Raw genomic sequence first — 20,067 nt, forward strand, 5'->3', positions numbered from 1 at the left:
AGCTGGCATCCTAACCATTGGGCCAAATGCCTGCCTCTAATTTTAATTAAGAAAGCCAACACAGTCTAAAATATTCTTCCATGAAAAATGTTACTGCATGTAAAACATCTCATTAACATTTTAATTCCATGCTGAGATGGTATATTTTCGAACTAATAGGTTAAGTAATGAAGTACATAATTAAAAACCTTTCCTATTGTTTATTTCTACATTTTTAATGCACCAACTTTGAATTTCCAATCACCCACGATGACGTCTGTGTTTCTAGGACAGTCCTGTTCTACACTCATCTTCGATACAGTCTGGTTTTCCTAAACAGGAGTGACTTTTCTCGCCTTCGAACCTCCATGGCTCTTTAAATCTCTTAGGATACTTTTGCAAGAAATCTGCCAGGCTTCTGTTTGCCTGTCAGCAACCAATTTCCTCTTCTCATAGGCAATAGGATGCTCTTGTGGTATGGAGGCCTGATGACCCTCAGTGACATGTCTCACTACAGAGAACAGAGCAGCTGTCTCTGCTGGCCAGGGGTGGGGGGTGGACTCCCCCGACATTCTGCATCTTGAACAAGTGTTGCGAGGACACGAGTCAGTGTTCCTGCGACCTAGTTCTGGCTCTGCTTCCGCCCTACCTCCTTCCATCTGAAGGGTTCCCCACCCGACTGGCCCTCGGGAGCCAGGCTTTGGAAGGCACCAGGAAGGATGGGTCTCCTCACCGAGTCCAGTGCACAGCAATGCTTCTCTGAGCTGGGCTCATCAACATGTCACAGACTAGCTGAGGCTTTGGGTTCGTGGCAGGCAGAATGACAGCTCCCCAAGGATGTTCATGTGCTAATTCCCAGAGCCACTGAAGGTGACTTGCATGGCAAAAAAGGACAAAGAGGAATAAGTCAGGGGTCAGGAGGTGGGGAGGTCATCCTGGATTATTTGGGTTGCGACCAATGTACTCCCAAGGGTTCTTAACAGTAGAGACCCTTTCTCCGCTGGATCAGAGAGCTGGGATGACAGAATCAGGACCAGAGAGATGCTACGCTGCTGGCAGCCAAGGAATGGGGGAACTGGAACAGGCAAGGAAACAGGTGTGTGTTCCCAGGGCCTCTACGAAGGAACCCAAAGAGACTTCTGACCGACAGAATGTAAGATCATCAGTTTGTGTTGTCTTATGACTTCAGGTTTGTGATGACACGCCGGGGCAGCAAACAGGACACCAACACAAGATCCACCTCTTCCCTGGAGAGGACATTGATCGACAGCCCTTCCACCCCAGCATCCTTTGGGGGAAGGGAGGGAAAGTTCTCGTATGCCAATCAAGTGGCCCTAGCCAATGAGGGGACAGGCAGAATGTGGGTGCCTACCGCACCCAAGCACCACAGCCCTGGCACATTGTTTAATCAAAACCTGTCAGTTAAATTTTTCGGGTCAGTTGAACATTCCAGGTGAGATGCCTGAAAGATACAGAAGGAAGTTTTAGAAGCAATGCAAAGCCAATACTTACACACACACACACACACACACACGGACAAAACTCGAACTTAAAAATTCCAACATTTGTCATCAAGACTAATGAGACCAGAAAAGGACCGATTCTTCCTCGGTATATAAGGAGGAGCGAACTCAGCCAGCTTCCTTAGCACCTACTCTGTATGGACCTGTTCCGCATGAGACCAAAGCCATGGTTTGCCAGTTTCGGAATGCAGAGAACACTCAGGGGAGGCGATAAAGGGGATTTACCACACCTGTCCACAAAATCCCCGCTGGGATCATTCAAGCTCACTGGGAAGATGCGAGGGAAAGGATGCATGCCACGCCACCCCCCAAAAAGCAAGGCTGCTGCTCAACACTGCCTCGTCTCGGCTTCTGGATGCCTGGTCCCACCCCCACAACAGTGTAACAATTCCAGGGAACACAAGCGTCATTCTCGAGTGCAGCGGAATGTGGCCAGCTCGCAACCCAGCTAAGAGCTTCACTTTTCTGCGGTGCTCAGGTGGCAGGAGGGTACCTCTGCCCCCTTTTTCAAGGCGGATCTTTGCTGTGCACAATTGCTGCCGTGCAGTATTCCATTGGGAGTGAGCGTGTTTGTTCCTCGTTGTGGGGATGTGAGATAGGAGCAGAGGAAAAGCAGGCATGGAAAGTCTAGGCTAGGACACTTCAGACTGCTGGCCATCTAGAATTATCCGGGCAGCTCTCAATCAATCAATCAAGACGTTTACTTTCAGAACTCTGGACATGGGAGCCCCTGGCCCCTGAAGCCTCTTAAGGGTTCCCCTAAATTAACTGCAGCATCTGGCGGGTGCTGCCCGAGCTGAGAGCCTGCACGGCTGTCACTGCGTGGGTCATCAGCTGGGTGGCATTGGCTCAGGGAGGCGTGGCTTGCAAACCGGGTCCCCACGCTGCATCCTCTGCGGGCGCCTGGGACCCCTCATTTCACCCTCTGCAAACGGTCCGACGCTCCCAGGGCCGAGCAGCAGGGTTTGAGGAGGAGGGGGTCAGACGGGCAAGAGAGCAGAGACCCCCACCCCGGAAACCTGCTTTCGGCGGCTCCCTACCCCCTACCCTGGGCAGCCTGGGCCGAGGGCACCGTGGAATCAGCAGACAGGGGGAGTGGCAGGTGTGGGGCGCTGGGTGTGGCTGGCTCCACGTTCGAGAACATTCCCTGGGCGGCGGGGAGAAGTGGCAGGGTAGGGGAGGGGTCTCTCAAGGTACAGCTTCTTCCTTCCTGCGGGGCTCCGGCGTCGTGGACAGGAGCGCGGCGGCCGCGCTGGGAAGGGAGGCCGTGGCTCCCGCCGCACGCACGGAGAGCGCGCTGTTGGATTTCCGGCTCCCGCCGAGGGGCGAGCGCGGGCTGGGGGCGCGCGCACCACCGTGGGGCCGGGCGTTCGCGCGCGGCCCCGGCCTCGCCGCCTCCTCCCACTGCGCCGCCGGCGCTGCCCGGGGGCGGGGATTCGCGCTGCGGAGGCCGGAGACGCGGAGACGCGGCGGCGGCGCGGGCTGGAGCGCGAGGCCGGCGGCGGGAGAGCGGCCCGGGCGGCCGCGGGAGCCGCGGGAGGAGGTGAGTGGGCGGCGGCGCGCGTGCGGACCGCGGCCCCTCTCCCCGGGCCCGCGCGCGGCGTGCGCTCGGGGCTGCAGCCGTGGACCGGGCGCGCTCGAGGCGAGCTCCGCGCCTTCCCGCGCTGGGGCAGCCTGCGGCCGCTAGGTGCCTCGGGCCGGAAGCGCGGCCCCTGGACCGCGCGGCGAGGCGAGGTCGCGGACGGGGCAGCTGGTCTCGGGCGGTGCGGGGCCGAGCCGTGACCCGCGAGCCGGGCACCCAAAGTCAAGAGCGTGCGCCCGCCAAGTGGCGCGGGGCGCGCGCGGGCCCGGGGCGGCGGCTCCGCCAGCCTTCCTGCGTGCGCCCCGGGCGGGCGCCCACGTTGCCGCGTCCTGGGAAGGGGCCCCTGCATTTCCCGGCCTTTTTCGGGTACCTGCGCCGCTTCCCACCTGGGCCGACGCCTACCTAGGAGCCGCGCAACTTTTTTGTCGCGTTGTCAGAACAGTCGGCTGCGTTCCTGGGACTCTGTGATTTCCACGCCCTACTTAATGCGTTTGATGATTTTTTTTTTTTTTTTAAAGCAAGAGTGGGTGAATGTTCTTTTAAATGGAACTTAAGAGTCATTATATTTGGAAGGCCGCAACGCTGGGTATTTTGGGATGTCTCGTCTCCCAGTTTCAAAGGCAGAGTTGTGTGGCTCTGGCGGTTGGTGGTGGTGTGTGTGGGGGTGCGGGTTTCTTTGTGTTTTGGGGGCGGTCTGTGCGCCCGCCCCACGGCCCTCAGTGGGTGCAGATACTGAGCAGCAGTGCTGATTCGGGCTACTGAGATGCGCTGCTGGAATATTTAGGATGGCTCGTGGCCACCAGATGGGCTCAGCTTTATCCAGTGGTAGATTCCTGAATCTGGGGAGCAGTGCAGTTGTTTGGTCGGTCCTTGTGGGTCTCCAAAGGCCTTCTAGCTCTTTCTACTTGTGTTAAAAAAATTTTAAAAATTTAAAATTAAGCTGTTGAAGTATTTTACTTTCTTAGTAAATAGAAAGAAAATAAAAAAGAAGCCAGTAAATAGAAACTCGCCAGGGCTTCGCACCCAGAGGGGCCAGACATTCCTCCTCTTAAGGAGTCCGTGGTCAAGAAGGAATTGAATTCTTAGGCTGGTTAAATAAGAGAGGTCAGCTTAGCTTCGGGCGTGTGCTTCGTTCTCCTACGGGAGAGGTGACCACAGTTCTTCCGTTTCTCCTGGGGTTTAGCACAAGCATTGAAGAGGAAAGGGGTGCTGGGGAGCCCCCCGGTGCAGCCATCCAGTGCCTTCTGAGCGCTGTGATAGGCGCAGGTGTCGGCCGGAGGTGTTTAAGGTTCTGCACCTGCATCTGTTTTCTGTTTTGTGAGAGGTGAGTTTGAAACACGGGTGAGGGTTGGCCACGCCAGGCCAGGGCTACATGCAGTGGTTCAGTGTTTGAGTAGTACCCGCCTGCCCGCACCCAGCACGGCTTCCCCCCAGAAGCAGGGAAGGCAGAGGCTGGGGGAGATGCCCAGGCATGGGCTACCTTCAGGGATGAAGCCCTGCATTCAGCAAGTGGCCCTGAGAGTATCTCCCCCACCCTCACCCCCACCCCCAGGGGTTCCCACCCTGAGCCAGGTCCTGAATTCCAGCTGCCCTGGGGCGTTGAGGAAGGGGCGGGGGCACAGATGCTGGAGGCAAGTTCTGTGCCTTCCGCTTTAATTCCTTTGCTGTACTCCTGTGGTGTTTTTTTTTTTTTTTTTGGTTTTTCCTTAAAAAGTTGCTTTATTTATTCTTTTTAATGACCTCATGTGAGAACTAACCTCCGTAATAGATTATTCTTAAAATAAGCACTTCTATTTTGAAAAAAAAATTCTAAATTTCTAAGCAGGTGCAAAAAGTAAAAGGGACGGTGTTGATGTGCGTTGGCTGTCAGCTGAGCAAAGAGTGAATGGCATTTCACTTGCTCTCCCTGTCCCCCCCAAAAAGGATTCTTACAGACTGAATTCGTTTCTTTTTTAGATTTTACAAGTTACTGATGAAATGCTGTTAGGCAAGAGACTGGTTTGCAGGTTTAAGACGTGTTTCCAGGGGTGGGCATTGTGGTGCAGTGGCTTAAGTTGCCACTTGGGGCACCTGCTTCTGATCCAGGATTGCTGGTTTCTGTCCTGGCTTGGGAGGCAGCAGGTGAAGGGTCAAGGACTTGGGTCACTGCTGCTCCCTGAGAGTCCCGGATGGAGTCCCTCAGCCCCTGGCTTTGGCCTGGTCCAGCCTGAGCCAGGCTTGGCTTTGCCAGGCATTTGGGGAGTGAACCAGTGGATTCAAGATTTCTCTTTCTGTTGCTCTGCCAAATGAATGAATGGGTAAATAAACTTGTTTTTAAAGATTGATTGATTTGAAAGGTAGAATTAGAAAGAGGGAGCGACAGAGAGAGATGATCTTCCATCCACTGGTTCACTCCCCAAATGGGTGCAACAGCTGGAGCTGTGCCATTCTGAAGCCAGGAGCCAGGAGTTTCCTCCGGGTCTCCCACGCAGCTGCAAGGGCCCAAGGACTTGGACCATCCTCTGATGCTTTCCCCAGGTACATCGGCAGGAAGCTGGATCAGAAGCAGAGCAGCCAGGACTTGAACCAGCGTCCATATGGGATGCCAGCATCCAAGGCAGTGGCTTAACCCGCTGCACCACAGCCTTGGCCTAACAGACTTTTAAAAAGGTGTTTTCTGGGCAATCATTGGGCGCAGCGGGTTCAGCTGCTGCTTGGCAGTGTCTGCACCCTACGTTGGGGTTCCCGTCTTTGAGTCCCAGTGAAAGTGGCAGCAGATGGCTCAGGTACGTGGGTCTTTGCCACCCACGTGGTGGTGGTGGTGGTGGTGGTGGTGGTGGTGGTAGGGGCCGCTGGGTGGAGTTCTTGGCTTCCGGCTTCAGCCTAACTCGGACCTAGCTGCTGCAGCCTTTTGAGGAGTAAACAGTGATTGGAAGATTGATTTCTGTCTGTTACTCTGCTTTTCAGGAAAATGAATATTTTTAAAGGGTGTTTCCTAGTTCCCCCGTCTCCTTGGCTTCATAGATATTTCCCAGAAAAAATTCCATGCCTTCTCAGATTTTTACAGTTTTTTTTTTTTTTTGACAGGCAGAGTTAGAGAGTGAGAGAGAGAGAAAGAAAGGTCTTCCTTCCATTGGTTCACTCCCCAAAATGGCTGCTATGGCGGGCGCGCTGTGACGATCCAAAGCCAGGTGCTTCTCCCAGGTCTCCCATGCGGGTGCAGGGCCCAAGCACTTGGGCCATCCTCCACTGCACTCCCGGGCCACAGCAGAGAGCTGGCCTGGAAGAGGGGCAACCGGGACAGAATCCGGCGCCCTGACTGGGACTAGAACCCGGTGTGCCGGCGCTGCAGGCGGAGGATTAGCCTAGTGAACCGCGGTGCTGGCCGATTTCTAGTTTTTTTTAAAATAGATTTATTTATTTATCTGAAAGGCAGATTTGCAGAGGCAGAGAGAGGTTTTCCATCTGCTGGTTCACTCCCCAGATGACCACAACAGCCGGAGCTGAGTCCATCCGAAGCCAGGAGCTTCTTCCGGGTCTCCCATGTGGGTGCAGGGCCCAAGGACTTCGGCCGTCTTCTGCTGCTTTCCCAGGCCACAGCAGAGAGCTGGCTTGGAAGTGGAGCAGCCGGGGCTCAAACCGGCATCCATATGGGATGACAGCACTGCAGGTGGCGGCTTTACCCGCTGCACTACTGCCCCAGCCCCAGATTTCTACAGTTTTTTTAGAAATAATTTTAGAAAATTATTTATTTGAAAGGCAGAGTGACAGAGGGGGAGACACACACACACACATACACATACACATGCCTGCACACACAGCAAGCCACTTGTTTCTACAATTTTTAGAAAATGATTTATTTATTTGAAAGAGTGACAGAGGGGAGAGACAGAAACACACAGCACAAACACACACACCACACCACACCACACCACACCACACAGCAAGCTACTTGTTTCCGTCTGCTGGCTCACTCCCGAAATGTTTGCAGCAGCCAGGTCTGGGCCAGGCTGAAGCCAGGAGCCCTGAAATCTATTACGGTCTCCCGTGTGTGTGGCAGGGGCTCAAGGACTTAGGCCCTCTTCCACTGCTTTCCCAGGTGCATTGGCAGGGAGCTGGGCAGAAGCAGGGCAGTCAGGACTGGTACCCCCACTATGATATGGGGTGCTGGCATTGTAGGCAGCTGTAGCTGAACTCGTTACCCCACAGCAGTGGCCCCGATTTCTATGATTTGACTTTATTTTTCTTTACCACTCTTAAAGGTTGTATTAAAAATACGATGCTTTCCCTGCTAAGATTTTGAAAATCAGTACCTTAGAGGAAAAAAACCGAAAACGTACAGATAGAAATACTATGAAAAATGATTGTAGTGGTTTATATTGCAATTTGTTGCAGTTTCCAAACATTTTTGAGAATTCTCAGTAGTAAGAAAAATGGCAACAATCAGCACTCCTGTGTGTGTGACTTTTCCTAAGTCTGTGCACAGTGCTACTATGGTTTTATTGTATCCCAAGGCCAGCATATACTTAGGGCTGGATTCATGGTTACTGACAATGGAGGTAAAATCCTATTTCAAATACTCTTTGTGTTAATTTTGAGTATTTTTCAGCCTGTTTCTTGCATTCGTTCATATAACTTTAACTTGTTCTTTTTATAGGAATCTTAACAGCTTCCTGTTCTTTGTAAGCATCCCTTTAGGTATTTTGACCGTTAGTCTGCCTCACTGTGCTGAGAGGAGAGGAGAGGGTGTGGGTGGCCCTGTCGGAGCTCCTCAGGCTCCTCCTTGGGGTGCAGCACGTGGCCTGCAGGCAGGGAACAGGGGATGCAGAGGGCTTTCTGTATCAGTACTACTAGTATAGTCGTGGTGCTGTATTCACCGTGATGTAATGCAGTATAAAACCGCAGTACTCACAGGACTCCGATAGTTCAGCAAGTTCATAGAAAACAGAATTAAAAGGTAAGTTTATTTTGTGCAAGAAAATGGAAATTCAAACATAGGTTTTTCTTTTTTTCTTTTTTTTCTTTTTTCTTTTTTTGACAGGCAGAGTGGACAGTGAGAGAGAGAGAGAGAAAGGTCTTCCTTTGCTGTTGGTTCACCCTCCAATGGCCGCCATGGCTGGCGTGCTTCGGCCGGCGCACCGCGCTGATCCGATGGCAGGAGCCAGGTGCTTTTTCCTGGTCTCCCATGGGGTGCAGGGCCCAAGCACTTGGGCCATCCTCCACTGCACTCCCTGGCCACAGCAGAGAGCTGGCCTGGAAGAGGGGCAACCGGGACAGAATCCAGTGCCCCAACCGGGACTAGAACCCGGTGTGCTGGCGCCGCAAGGCGGAGGATTAGCCTAGTGAGCCGCGGCGCCGGCCCAGGTTTTTCAAAATATGCACTTTCTGTGACTTCTGAAGACCCTGTGATATGTAACTACTGTGTATGGCATTCTTTTAAAAAAGATTTATTTAGTGAAAAGGCAGAGTGACAGTGAGGGGTAGGGCATGGAGAGGAGAGAGCGAGCCATTTTTGTTGTCGTTGTTTAAGATTTATTTTATTTTTATTTGAAAGGCAGAGCTAGAGAGGTAGAGAGAGAATTTTCCATCTGCTGGCTTACTCCCCAGATGGCTGCAACAGCCAGGGCTGGGCCAGGCTGAAGTCAGGAGCCAGAAGCTGAGTCCATCCGAAGCCAGGAGCTTCTTCCGGGTCTCCCATGGGGGTGCAGTGCCCAAGCACTTGGGCCATCTCCTGCTGCTTTCCCAGGCTATTAGGAGGGAGATGGATCAGCAGCAAAGCAGCCGGGACTTGAACCTGTACTCCCATAGGGGCATCCAGTGTCATAAGTGGCAACTTAGCCCGTGCTGCCACTACACTGGCCCCTGTATGGCCTCCTTAACCAGGGAGATGGAGCGTCTGTCTTCTTTGGTAGGGTAAAGACACCTGCAACCTTTGGGATTGCCTTCTGCAGCTGGCTGCAGCATCTCCTGTCCCTCGGGCATGCGCATGCTCTGTTAGTAGACAGCTGGACCCTGACCTTGGCCTCTACTTGTAACTCTTTCACCTGGTCCGCAGAAGCACTCCATGGGGGAATGTGTGATTGATTGCTTCTTCCAAATGAGCGAAGGGAGGTTTGCAAAGACCAGGTGGCCCCACAGCAATGCCCTGGCAGCTAAGTATGAGAGGATCTCAGAAAGTCATGGGTAAACGGAGTGAAAAGGTGTATATCTGGTGTAAAGACTTTTGAAATCCATGTCCACGAGCGTCCTCAGAAAGTTTGTGAAAATGTGTGTTGTGAAGAAATCACGTGTGGATTTCAAACATTTTTGTACCAGGGCCGGCGCTGTGGTGTAGCGGGTAAAGCCACCACCTGCGACCCGGGCATCCCATATGTCCCGGCTGCTTGGCTTCTCATGCAGCTCCCTGTTAATGCAGGGGAAGATGGTCTAGGTACTTGGAACCCCACCACCCACATGGGAGACCCGGATGAAGCTCCTGCTTTGGCCTGGCCCAGCCCCTGCTGTTGTGGCCATTTGGGGAGCGAACCAGCACATGGAGAATCTCTCTCACTCTCTTTCTACATCTCTCTCTCTAACCCTGCCTTTTAAATAAATATAACATCTTTAAAAAATTTTTGTACCAAAATGGTTATCGATTCCATTTTCCATGAACATTTATTTATTTATTTGAAAGTCAGTTACACAGAGAGGAGAGAGAGAGAGAGAGAGGTCTTCCATCAGCTGGTTCACTCCCAAATTGGCCACAACAGCTGTAGCTGTGCTGATCTGAAAGGAGCCCTTTCTGGCTCTCCCACGCGGGTGCAGGGGCCCAAGGACTTGGGCCATCTTCCACTGCTTCCCCAGGCCATAGCGGAGAGCTGGATCAGAAGAGGAGCAGCCCGGACTCAAACGAGCACCCATATGGGATGCCAGCACTGCAGGTTGCGGCTTTACACGCTATGCCACCGCACTGGCCCGTTCCTTGAACGTTTAAAGGCAACTTTGGTTTGAGAGACACTGCCATACAGAGGAGGAGGGAGAGCCAGCACCCGCCCCAGATGCTAGCAAGGGCTGGGGCTAGGCCTGAACTAGAGCCAGGAGCTGCGGACTGGGTCCAGCGCCCTCGTGTGGATTGCAGGGATACCACTACTCAAGCCATCCAGGGTCTTCGTCACTATGACGCTGGAGTCCGAAGCCAGAGCCAGGTAACCTGTGTATAAACTGCTAGGCTAAACACCAGTTCTCCCTTCAAAGCTTTGAGGAACCTTGTGTTCACTTGGTGGTCGGTGCTTTTCTGGGTGCTGTCATTTAATTTTCACACCAGCCTCGGTGACAAAAGGTGAGCCCGGGAGGCTCTGAGCAGGTTCTGACTCTCGCCAGGCTAGATGAGTCCTCCCAGTACCTGTGCCAGGTGCGGGGCAGGGCCGCGGGTCCCCTCTGCGTTCCTGGAGCACGGCCAGGCCTTCTCGCCCCCTTTGGGTTCCCGGAGGAGAGAGCCTGGGTTTCACTGAGGTCCAGTTCTTAGTCGACTTGTGAGGGATGGAAGTGTGGTCTCTCTTTTTCTTTTCTTAATTAAATGAGGAAGCTGCAAAACACTACGGCCTCAAAACTTGTTAACATTACCGTATGTATCCTCTCTAAATTTTAATATCTTAGGTTACTCTTTGGCTTCTTCTTAAAACTTTCTGTTTAGATAAAATAGTTTGCAAATCTAAGAAGAACATTTCTATGAATAGATTCTGAGTCCATGCGTCGGTAAGTCAGTTAAACTAGGAAATACAAAACTAGGAAATGCACAATCAGAAAAAGTACAAGGGAATAATGTTAGCAATTTGAACAAGGGTGTTTGCCTTCAGGTTTGTTGGAAAATTTGGAAGGGGTATGTTTTTAAATGTCAGTGGAATAATTGGTGACAAGTTTCAGCCATTTAACAGTTGGATAGTTTCACTGTGTTAGGCTATGCTTTTCTTTCCTAGTTCTAATGGAAATAAGAAAATAAAAATTTACTTTTGCATTCTGTAAGGCATAAGTAAATATATATCAGTAATGAAAATGTTGGAATTATTAAACTTTTTTTAAATTTTTTTTTGTTTATTTGAAAGGCAGAGTTAGGAGAGAGAATTTGTCTTTCATCCGCTGGTTCACTTCCCCAGTTGGCTGTAATGGCTAGGACTGGACCAGGCTGAAGCCAGGAGTTCCTTCGAGGTCTCCCATGTGGATGCAGGGGCCCAAGCACTTGGGCCATCTTCTGCTGCTTTTCCAGGCGCAGTAACAGGGAGTTGGATCAGAAGTGGAGCAGCTGAGTCTCAAACCGGAGCCCATATGAAATGCTGGTGTTCCAGGCTAAGGCTTAACTTGCTAAGCCACAACACCAGCCCCAGAATTATTAATCCTTTATCTTAGGTAGTGTGGGCTACTCTTGCCAAAACCTCAGATTGTCAGTGTAGCTCTTGCTTGGGTGAGTGACAGGGTCCCAGGCAGCTGAGCCATCATCTGCCTCCTAGAGTGTATTAGCAGGGAGCTGGAGCTGCAAGCAGAGCTGGGACTCCATCCCTTCTTTTGGGCTTTTGTTTTAGAAAGATGCTTATTGAGGACAAAAGTGATTGAGGGGCTGCACTGTGGTGTAGCGGGTGAAGTCACCACCTGCAGTGTCAGCATCCATATGGGTGCCAGTCTGCGTCTGGCTGCTCCACTTCTGATCCAACTCTCTTCTGTGGCCTGGGAAAGCAGTGGAGGATGGCCCAAGTCCTTGGGCCCCTGCACCGCCGTAGGAAGCTCCTGGCTCCTGGCTTTGGATCAGCAAAGCTCCGGCCGTTGTGGCCAACTAGGGAGTGAACCAGTGGGTAGAAGACCGACCTTTCTTTCTCTACCTCTCTACCTCTCCTTCTCTCTCTATGTAACTCTGACTTTCAAATAAATAGATCTTTTTTTTTTTTAAGTGATTGAATAAAGTAGACAGGAAAAGTTTCTTTCATTCCTTCCTGTCCCCATTCCTACTCTACACAGTTCACATGTGTTTTTTGTTTTGGTTTGGTTTTGGTTTTTTTTTTGGACAGGCAGAGTTAGAGAAAGAGACAGTGAGAAAGGTCTTCCTTCCATTGGTTCACCCCCAAGATGGCCGTTACGGCCGGTGTGCTGTGCCAATCTGAAGCCAGGAGCCAGGTGCTCCCTCCTGGTCTCCCATGTGGGTGCAGGGCCCAAGCACTTGGGCCATCCTCCACTGCACTCCCAGGCCACAGCAGAGAGCTGGACTGGAAGAGGAGCAACTGGGACAGAACCGGCGCCCTGACCAGGACTAGAACCTGGGGTGCCAGCACCGCAAGTGGAGGATTAGCCAAGTGAGCCGTGGCGCTGGCCTGTGTTTTTTCTTATAGACAGTTTCTATACTTTCTCTATGTAGGGTCATGTTTTGGACATGTTTTTAAAAATATTTTTCAACAAAAATGGGATCACAGAGAAAAATCTTCCATCCACTGGTTCATTCCCCAAATGGCTGCAAAGGCTGGAGCTGGGCCAGTCCAAAGCCAGGAGCCAGGAGCTTCATCCAGGTGTCCCACGTGGATGCAGGGCCATAGTACTTGGGCCATCTTCTACTCCTTTCCCTGGTGCATTAGCAGGGAGCTGGATCAGAAGTGGAGCAGCCGGGACTTGAACTGGTGCCCATGTGGGATGCCAGCACTGTAGGTGGCAGCTTAACCCACTGTGCCACAGCGCTGGCTCTGCCTCTTAAAAACAATTGGGTTTTGTGTCAAGGACCTAACTGGTCTTTGAGATTGAGAGCCACATACTCTTTGCCACAGCCCTTCAACTCTATCATTACGTATAGATGGTCTGCAGTGTACGGTCACTCCACACCCATCCTCCAGTTCAGCTGCCTTCAAAAGGCAGTGTGTTTTTGGGTACAAAAATTGCATCTGTACTAAACACTTACAGATGTCGTTTCTCCTTACTCTTTCTGAAACGAATACAGTGTAACAGATGCCCGTGGTGTCTGCATTTTATTAAATGCATTGTAAGTAACAGCATGATGACTTAAAGGGCCCCCGAGGGCGGCTTGGGATTTTTGGTGTCCGAGGGGGCCTTGATCCAGCCCCCTGGGTTACTGAGGACAGCTGTGTGGGTCAGCGAGTGTGGCTGTGAGCCAGTGCAACCTGGTGCACTCCGAGGTTTCAATTTAGGGTGATCTTCACCCGTCCTGTACTCACTCAACGTTTTTCAGCCACTTGGAAAACACCATAACGCCTCTTAGCTTGTAGGAGATGCACAAAGGCAGGTAGCGGGAGGGTTTGGCCCTCGGACGCCTGAACCAAAGGAGTCAAGGAGGGCAGGTGGAGAGCTGTAGCCTGGGTGCCGGCTAAAGCAAGGTGGGTGTGCATTCGTGTGCGTTCACCCCCCCCCCCACACACATACACCTTGCTTCTCCAAGCTTCCACCACCTAACACTAAATATGCACGCTTGCTTTGAAAGTTTTCATCTTTAGAAACTGCCAGCTTCCAGAATTGGGGGAAGTGAGGGGAGGTGCTTCTCTGTACCTCCTGCAGGGGTTGAAGCAGTTGAAGCAGAAGAGAGTGGGCTTGGTCATCCAGCACTAACCCACCGGAAGAAGAGGTGCCAGGCTTTCTATAAATGGACCCAGAGCAGAGGTTTCACCCTTAGGTGACGTTACGCTGTGCCTAGTCTGTTTTTGGTGATGCTGGTCTGCCGTGGAGCAGGCTCTACAGAACCCTGGTTTACAGACAGTCCCAGAACAGGGTAGATTTAATTTTATTTTTCATTTGAAAGGCAGAGTTAGAGAGAGAGAGGGAGAGACACAGAGAAAGGTATTCCTTCCACTGGTTCGCTTCCCACATGATGCGATGGCTGGAGATGGACTGATCCGAAGCCAGGAGCCAGGAGCTTCATCCAGGTCTCCCACATGGGTGTAGGGGCCCAAGCACTTGGGCCATCTTCCACTGCTTTCCCAGGCCACAGCAGAGAGCTGGATTGCAAGTGGAGCAGCTGGGACTCGAACTGAGGCCCATATGGATGCCAGAGCTGCAGGTGGCAGCTTAACCCACTACACCACTCCCTAGCCCTGAGTTTTTATAAGATTTATTTATTAGAGAGATCTAGCTTCCACCCTCTGGTTCACTCCCAAATACCCAGAATGACTGGTGTTGAGCCAGGCTGAAGCCAGGCACCTGGGACTCCAGTCTGGATCTCCCTCATGGGTGGCAGGGGCCCAAGCACTTGGGCCATCTTTTGACTTCCCAGGCACATTAGCAGGGAGCTGGATTGCAGGTGGAGCGGCCAGGATTGGTACCAGTACTCTCCTTATGGGACGCCGGTGCTTCCCTGGGTAGACTATTTTCAAACCATCAGCAGGTGTGGTGGAGTCCTCCTGCTGCAGGGGTGTGTGTGGAGTGTTTGCTAACCTGTGGACTTCCTGCTGGGAGGCTCCGGGAGTGTCAGCTGGGGCAGAGGTGTGGCCCCACCATTGTTTGATGAAGCCAGACTGTGTGTGAACATCGGTCAAACAGGCTGCCCTCCTCTGATTACTAAGACGGATTTGCCTGCGTGATTAAAAACAGTATCTACAAAGGAGGAAATTAAAAATGAAATGTTTAACTAGGAAGTTAAAGGGCCTCGTGCATTTGGGAGGTTGTCTGTTCTCGTATGTTTTCTCTTTTTAAAAAGTAGTTAGAAGTCTCATAACAATTTGTGTTTTATAAGCAAACTATAATTTTAGCCTGTAGGTTGAGGTTTTTTAATTAAGCTGCTAGATAAGAATCTGCAGTTTTTAAATAACTTTTCTGACTCATCAGGAGACTTAATTTTTTTTTGAAAGATTTATTTCAAAGGCAGATCACCAGAGAGAGAGGAGAGATCGATCGATCGAGATCCTCCATCTGCTAGTTCACTCTATTTTTTTTTTGACAGAGTGGACAGTGAGAGAGAGAGACAGAGAGAAAGGTCTTCCTTTTGCCGTTGGTTCACCCTCCAATGGCCGCCGCGGCTGGCGCACTGCGCTGATCCAAAGCCAGGAGCCAGGTGCTTCTCCTGGTCTCCCATGGGGTGCAGGGCCCAAGGACCTGGGCCATCCTCCACTGCACTCCCGGGCCACAGCAGAGAGCTGGCCTGGAAGAGGGGCAACCGGGACAGAATCCTGCACCCCGACCGGGACTAGAACCTGGTGTGCCGGTGCCGCAAGGCAGAGGATTAGCCTATTGAGCCACAGCACCAGCCTGCTAGTTCACTCTAAATGCCTATGACAGTCAGTGCTGGGCCAGGCCAAAGCCAGGAACTGCATCTGGGTCTCCCACATGGGTGGCCGGGGCCCAAGCACTTGCCATTTTTGCGGCCTTCCCAGGAGCGTTAGTTAGCATGGCGGTAGATTGGAAGTGGAACAGCTAACACTGGAACCAGCCCTCTAATATGGGATGCCCATGTCACAGGCGGCTGCCTAATGCACTTTGCCACAATGCTGGGCCTGAGAAACTTTTTAAAATTGATTTGTTTGAGACATAAGGAGACGTCCCATTGGAGCTCAGAGTGGCCGGGACCATGCTGGGCTAGGCTGAAGCCGGGAGCCAGGACCTCCGTCCAGGTCTCCCACGTGGCTGGCAAAATCGCAGGTAGTTGGGCCATCCCTGTGCCTGCCGAGGGTCTCCAGGAGAGGAAGCCAGAGGCAGGCTCGGAGCTGGGACCTGAACACAGGTTCTCTGAAGTGGGTCGTGGGTGGCTATGAACCAGCGTCTCAACTGCTGGGCTAAATGCTTACCCCGAATCAGCACAAACACACCCCCTCACCTCTATTGGTATTTCCTTTCTCCTTCTGTCTACAGAGATTTCCAAGGAGTGGTACAGTCGGCTGTGTGCCTGCAGGTCCTCAGCTGTGTATTACACCAACAGCGGATCAAAGCTGTTTGAAGAAAAGTACATCCTATTGAACAGGCACAGACCTATTTTTCGTGTCATAGTTCCCTACGTGATACAGTGTCACAGTGTTTCCATGGTATCTGCACTGAGTTAGGCATTACAGGTCGCCTGTCTAGAGGTATAGGGGAGGATGTGTGCGCTACCCATGCCAGTGCTACACCCTGTCCTGGAAGGGACTTGAGGATCTACAGGCTGTGGGGTCTGCAGGGGTCCCGGGACCACTCCCTCCCCTGCAGGTACCAGGCACGACTGTACATACTGCAGAGAATACACATGGGTAACTGTGCTTCTAAACTTGCAGTAGGAGGCCGGCGCCGCGGCTCACTAGGCTAATCCTCCGCCTTGCGGCGCCGGCACACCGGGTTCTAGTCCCGGTCGGGGCACCGGATTCTGTCCCGGTTGCCCCTCTTCCAGGCCAGCTCTCTGCTGTGGCCCAGGAGTGCAGTGGAGGATGGCCCAGGTGCTTGGGTCCTGCACCCCATGGGAGACCAGGAAAAGCACCTGGCTCCTGGCTCCTGCCATCGGATCAGCGCGGTGCGCCGGCCGCAGCGCGCCGGCCGCGCCGGCCATTGGAGGGTGAACCAACGGCAAAGGAAGACCTTTCTCTCTGTCTCTCTCTCTCTCACTGTCCACTCTGCCTGTCAAAAAATAAAAAAATAAAAATAAAATAAAATAAAATAAACTTGCAGTAGGAAATGGCTTTCTTAGTATGAACACAATCCAGAAGCAATTAAAGATAAGACCAGACTAGGAATTACATAGTGCCATGGCTTTAATGATTTTGTGACTGTTGTAAAATTTACTTTAGGAGCTGGTGTTGCGGCACAGCGAGTTAAGCCGCTGGCATCCCAGTTCAAGTCCAGGGTGCTCCACTTCCGATCCAGCTCTCTGCTATGACCTTTGAAAGCAGAAGATAGCCCTACTCCTTTGGCCTCTGCTCCCACATAGTAGACCTGGAAGAAGCTTCTGGCTCCAAATCAGCACAGCTCTGGCCATTGAGGCCATTTGTGGAGCGAACCAGCTAATGGAAGACTCTCTGTCTCTGCCTCTCAAATAAACTTTTTTTTTAAAAGATTTATTTATTTATTTGAAAGTCAGAGTTACACAGAGAGAGAAGGAGAGGCAGAGGCAGAGAGAGGTCTTCCATCTTCTGATACACTCTCCAATTGGCTGCAGCGGCTGGAGCTGCGCTGATTTGAAGCCAGGAGCCAAGAGCTTCTTTCAGGTCTCCCACGTGGGTGCAGGGGCCCAAGCATTTGGGCCATCTTCCGCTGCTTTCCCAGGCCATAGCAGAGAGCTGGATTTTAGGTGAAACAACTGGGACTTGAACTGGCGCCTATATGGGGTGCCAGCACTGTAGGTGATGGCTTTACCCGCTACGCCATAGTATCGGACCCATAAACGCTTAAAAAAAAAAAAGTCCTTTCTGCTCCAGTTCTGATCCAGCTCTCTTCTAACGGCCTGGGAAAGCAGCAGCAGATGGCCCAAGTATTTGGGCCCCTATTACCCACATGGGAGACGTGGATGAAGCTTCTGGCTCCTGGCTTTAGCCTGGCCCAGCAGTGTCTATTGTGGCCACCTGAGGAATGAACCAGTGATGGAAAGTCTGTCTGTCTGTCTCTCTTGCTGCAACTGTGCTTTTCAAATAAATTTAATTTTTATAAAAATAATAGATAGTCCCCATGTACTCTTCACTCCCCTGTATCGCCAACTTTTTTTTTTTTTTTTTTAATTTTTATTGGACAGAGTAATAGAGAGAAAGGTCTTCCTTCCATTGGTTCACCCCCCAAATGGCTGCCACAGCCGGCGCTGTGCCAATCCGAAGCCAGGAGCCAGGTGCTTTCTGCTGGTCTCCCATGCGGGTACAGAGACCCAAGCACGTGGGCCATCCTCCACTGCCTTCTTGGGCCAAAGCAGAGAGCTGGACTGGAAGAGGAGCAACCAGGACTAGAACCCAGAACCCAAATGGGATGCCGGCACCGCAGGCGCAGGATTAACCAAGTGAGCCATGGCACCAGCCCTCGCCAACTAGTATAACCATAGACTATCAAAACGAAGAGATTAACCTTGGCTGTATGTGTTGCCCGTGCTGCTTAGGTGTCTTATAGCATAGCCCTTGATTTGTGTTACCACTGAGGTGCCGTGCTGTCCAGGGCATCACCCCGATGTCGACGGCCCCCCCTCCCCATCGCCGCTGCTGATGTCCTCTGAGGTCAGGTGGTTACTGTGGTCTCCCGGATTCTCAGGTTCAAGTTTTCCACTTGTAATTTGCTATTTGGGAACGCATAAGCTCCATGAGTTTTAAAAAGCATACTCTTTCCACTCAGCAGTTCCACTTACAGAAATAACCCGCGTCTGAGATTTATTTCGTAGCCTGCAAAATGGGGGGGACAGTGTCCCCTCTGTGCTGGTAGAAGCCCCTGCACTGAATAGCGCCTCATACATGAGTACAGTAAGCTCCCTGTTGGTTCACCCTTCCTTCCCCAAACCTCCGGAGGCCAGGTGGGTTTGGAATTCAGAAGATAACAAGATGCGTTTATTACATATTCCGTGACAGCCCCAGGCAGGTCTGGGGCAGCACCCTGTAACCAAAGCCTCACCTTTCTGTCGTGAAAAGTGTGAATGTCCACAGCAGTGGGGGTGGGGGGAGATAAAGACCAAGTAGCTTCAGGTGAGTTCTGACCAGAGCTTAATGTGCGTGCGGGCCAGGTCTTGTTGCGGGAAGAGGTTTTAGGGTTTGTAGGACGTTGTGCATTTCAGAATTGTGGGTGGCTGCACCTAAATGAGAGTTGTATACCGCGAGGTGGAGGTCTGTGGTCCTCGTGGCAGCATCGTTGGAAGGTCAGCCTGGAAACCCCTCCGTGCCGCTTTGTGGGGGAGGGGAGGTTAGGGCAGTCCCGGTGCACACTGCTGCCCTGTGCAGCCCTTCCCAAAGATGGGAGCCAGCCAGGCGGTACAGCCAGGAGCAGGGTAGCAGCAAGGCATGTCACTCAACAGACACAGCACAGTTAGCACGGACGCTGCGACCTCACTCGGATTCCAAGGGGGCTTCAGACAGTTCGTGGAATCGGGATTAAAAGGTGTGTGTGTTTCTTCTGATGCACCTAAGTTTTGAATTCCACTCGTGTGAGGGGTCTTCAGGACGTTCATAAAGGGGTGCCGTTCAGCCCGGCGGTTGAGATGCCCACGTGCTGTAACGGAGTGCCTGGGTTCACGCCCAGCTCTGGCTCCCAGCCCCAGAGTCCCGCTACTGCACATGCTGGAGGCAGCCAGTCTAGCTCAAGCACCTGGACCCCTGCCACCCACGGGGACACCTAATGGAGTTCCCCCCCAGCTCCTGGATTGGCCTTGGGCCAGTGCCAGTTGCTGCTGGCATTTTGGGAGTGAACCAGTGGATGAGAGCTTTCTTTCTCTCCCTCTCAAATCAAAATAAAATTTTTTGACATTAATGAAAAATACGTATTATGTAAAAACCAGGCATATGCTTCAAAACCATTTTTTTGGGCACCAAAATGAACATCTTTGAATTTCGTTTTTTGGTTAACTTTTTGAAGTACCTTCTTGCGGTACATCTGCAAACATCTAGGATATGGCTGCCCATTCCGGTGGCCTGGGTAGATTAGAACCTACCACTAGCTGGGCCTCGCAGGAAAACCACTTCGTGAGAAATGCAGGGCTGGGGCCCGGGGGATTCTGACACCCTGTGAGGGCCGAGGGCCGCTGGCGTAGACGGATACAAACTCAGAGTGGGAAGAAGTGTGACAGTGGACTCTTCTGTACTGCGTGTGGTTCCCCTTCCCGTTTGTGCTGCTATATTAAACATGGAGCCGAAAGGTTTAGGGGGAAAAAACAGATGGTCTTGTGGGCAGAGTCGGGTCGTCATCGAAGGCAGGAGAGGCGTACTGGCGTCGTGGGAGGCAGGAGAGGCGTACTGGCGTTGGGGGAGGCAGGGGAGGCGTACTGGCATCGTGGGAGGCAGGAGAGGCGTACTGGCGTCGGGGGAGGCAGGGGAGGCGTACTGGCGTCGGGGGAGGCAGGGGAGGCGTACTGGCGTCATAGACTCTTCTGGAAGTTTAATGATTCCATGCATTGCTCTTGGTGCTTTG

The 20,067-nt window shown here is 52.1% G+C and overlaps 1 protein-coding gene across 1 annotated transcript in view; it reads left to right on the forward strand.

Moving 5' to 3' along the window:
* The first annotated feature begins 2,745 nt into the window (after positions 1-2,745).
* GOLM1 (golgi membrane protein 1) overlaps positions 2,746-20,067 on the forward strand; it is a 53,646-nt gene continuing 36,324 nt past the window's right edge. Inside the window, exon 1 of the mRNA XM_008257408.5 lies at positions 2,746-3,045. The gene's annotated coding sequence lies outside the window, so the exon portion shown is untranslated. The remainder of the gene's footprint in view (positions 3,046-20,067) is intronic.

This window comes from Oryctolagus cuniculus, chromosome 1 (assembly GCF_051225735.1).
Source record: "Oryctolagus cuniculus isolate XC-2025 breed Fujian yellow rabbit chromosome 1, ASM5122573v1, whole genome shotgun sequence".
NCBI classification, from domain to species: domain Eukaryota; kingdom Metazoa; phylum Chordata; class Mammalia; order Lagomorpha; family Leporidae; genus Oryctolagus; species Oryctolagus cuniculus.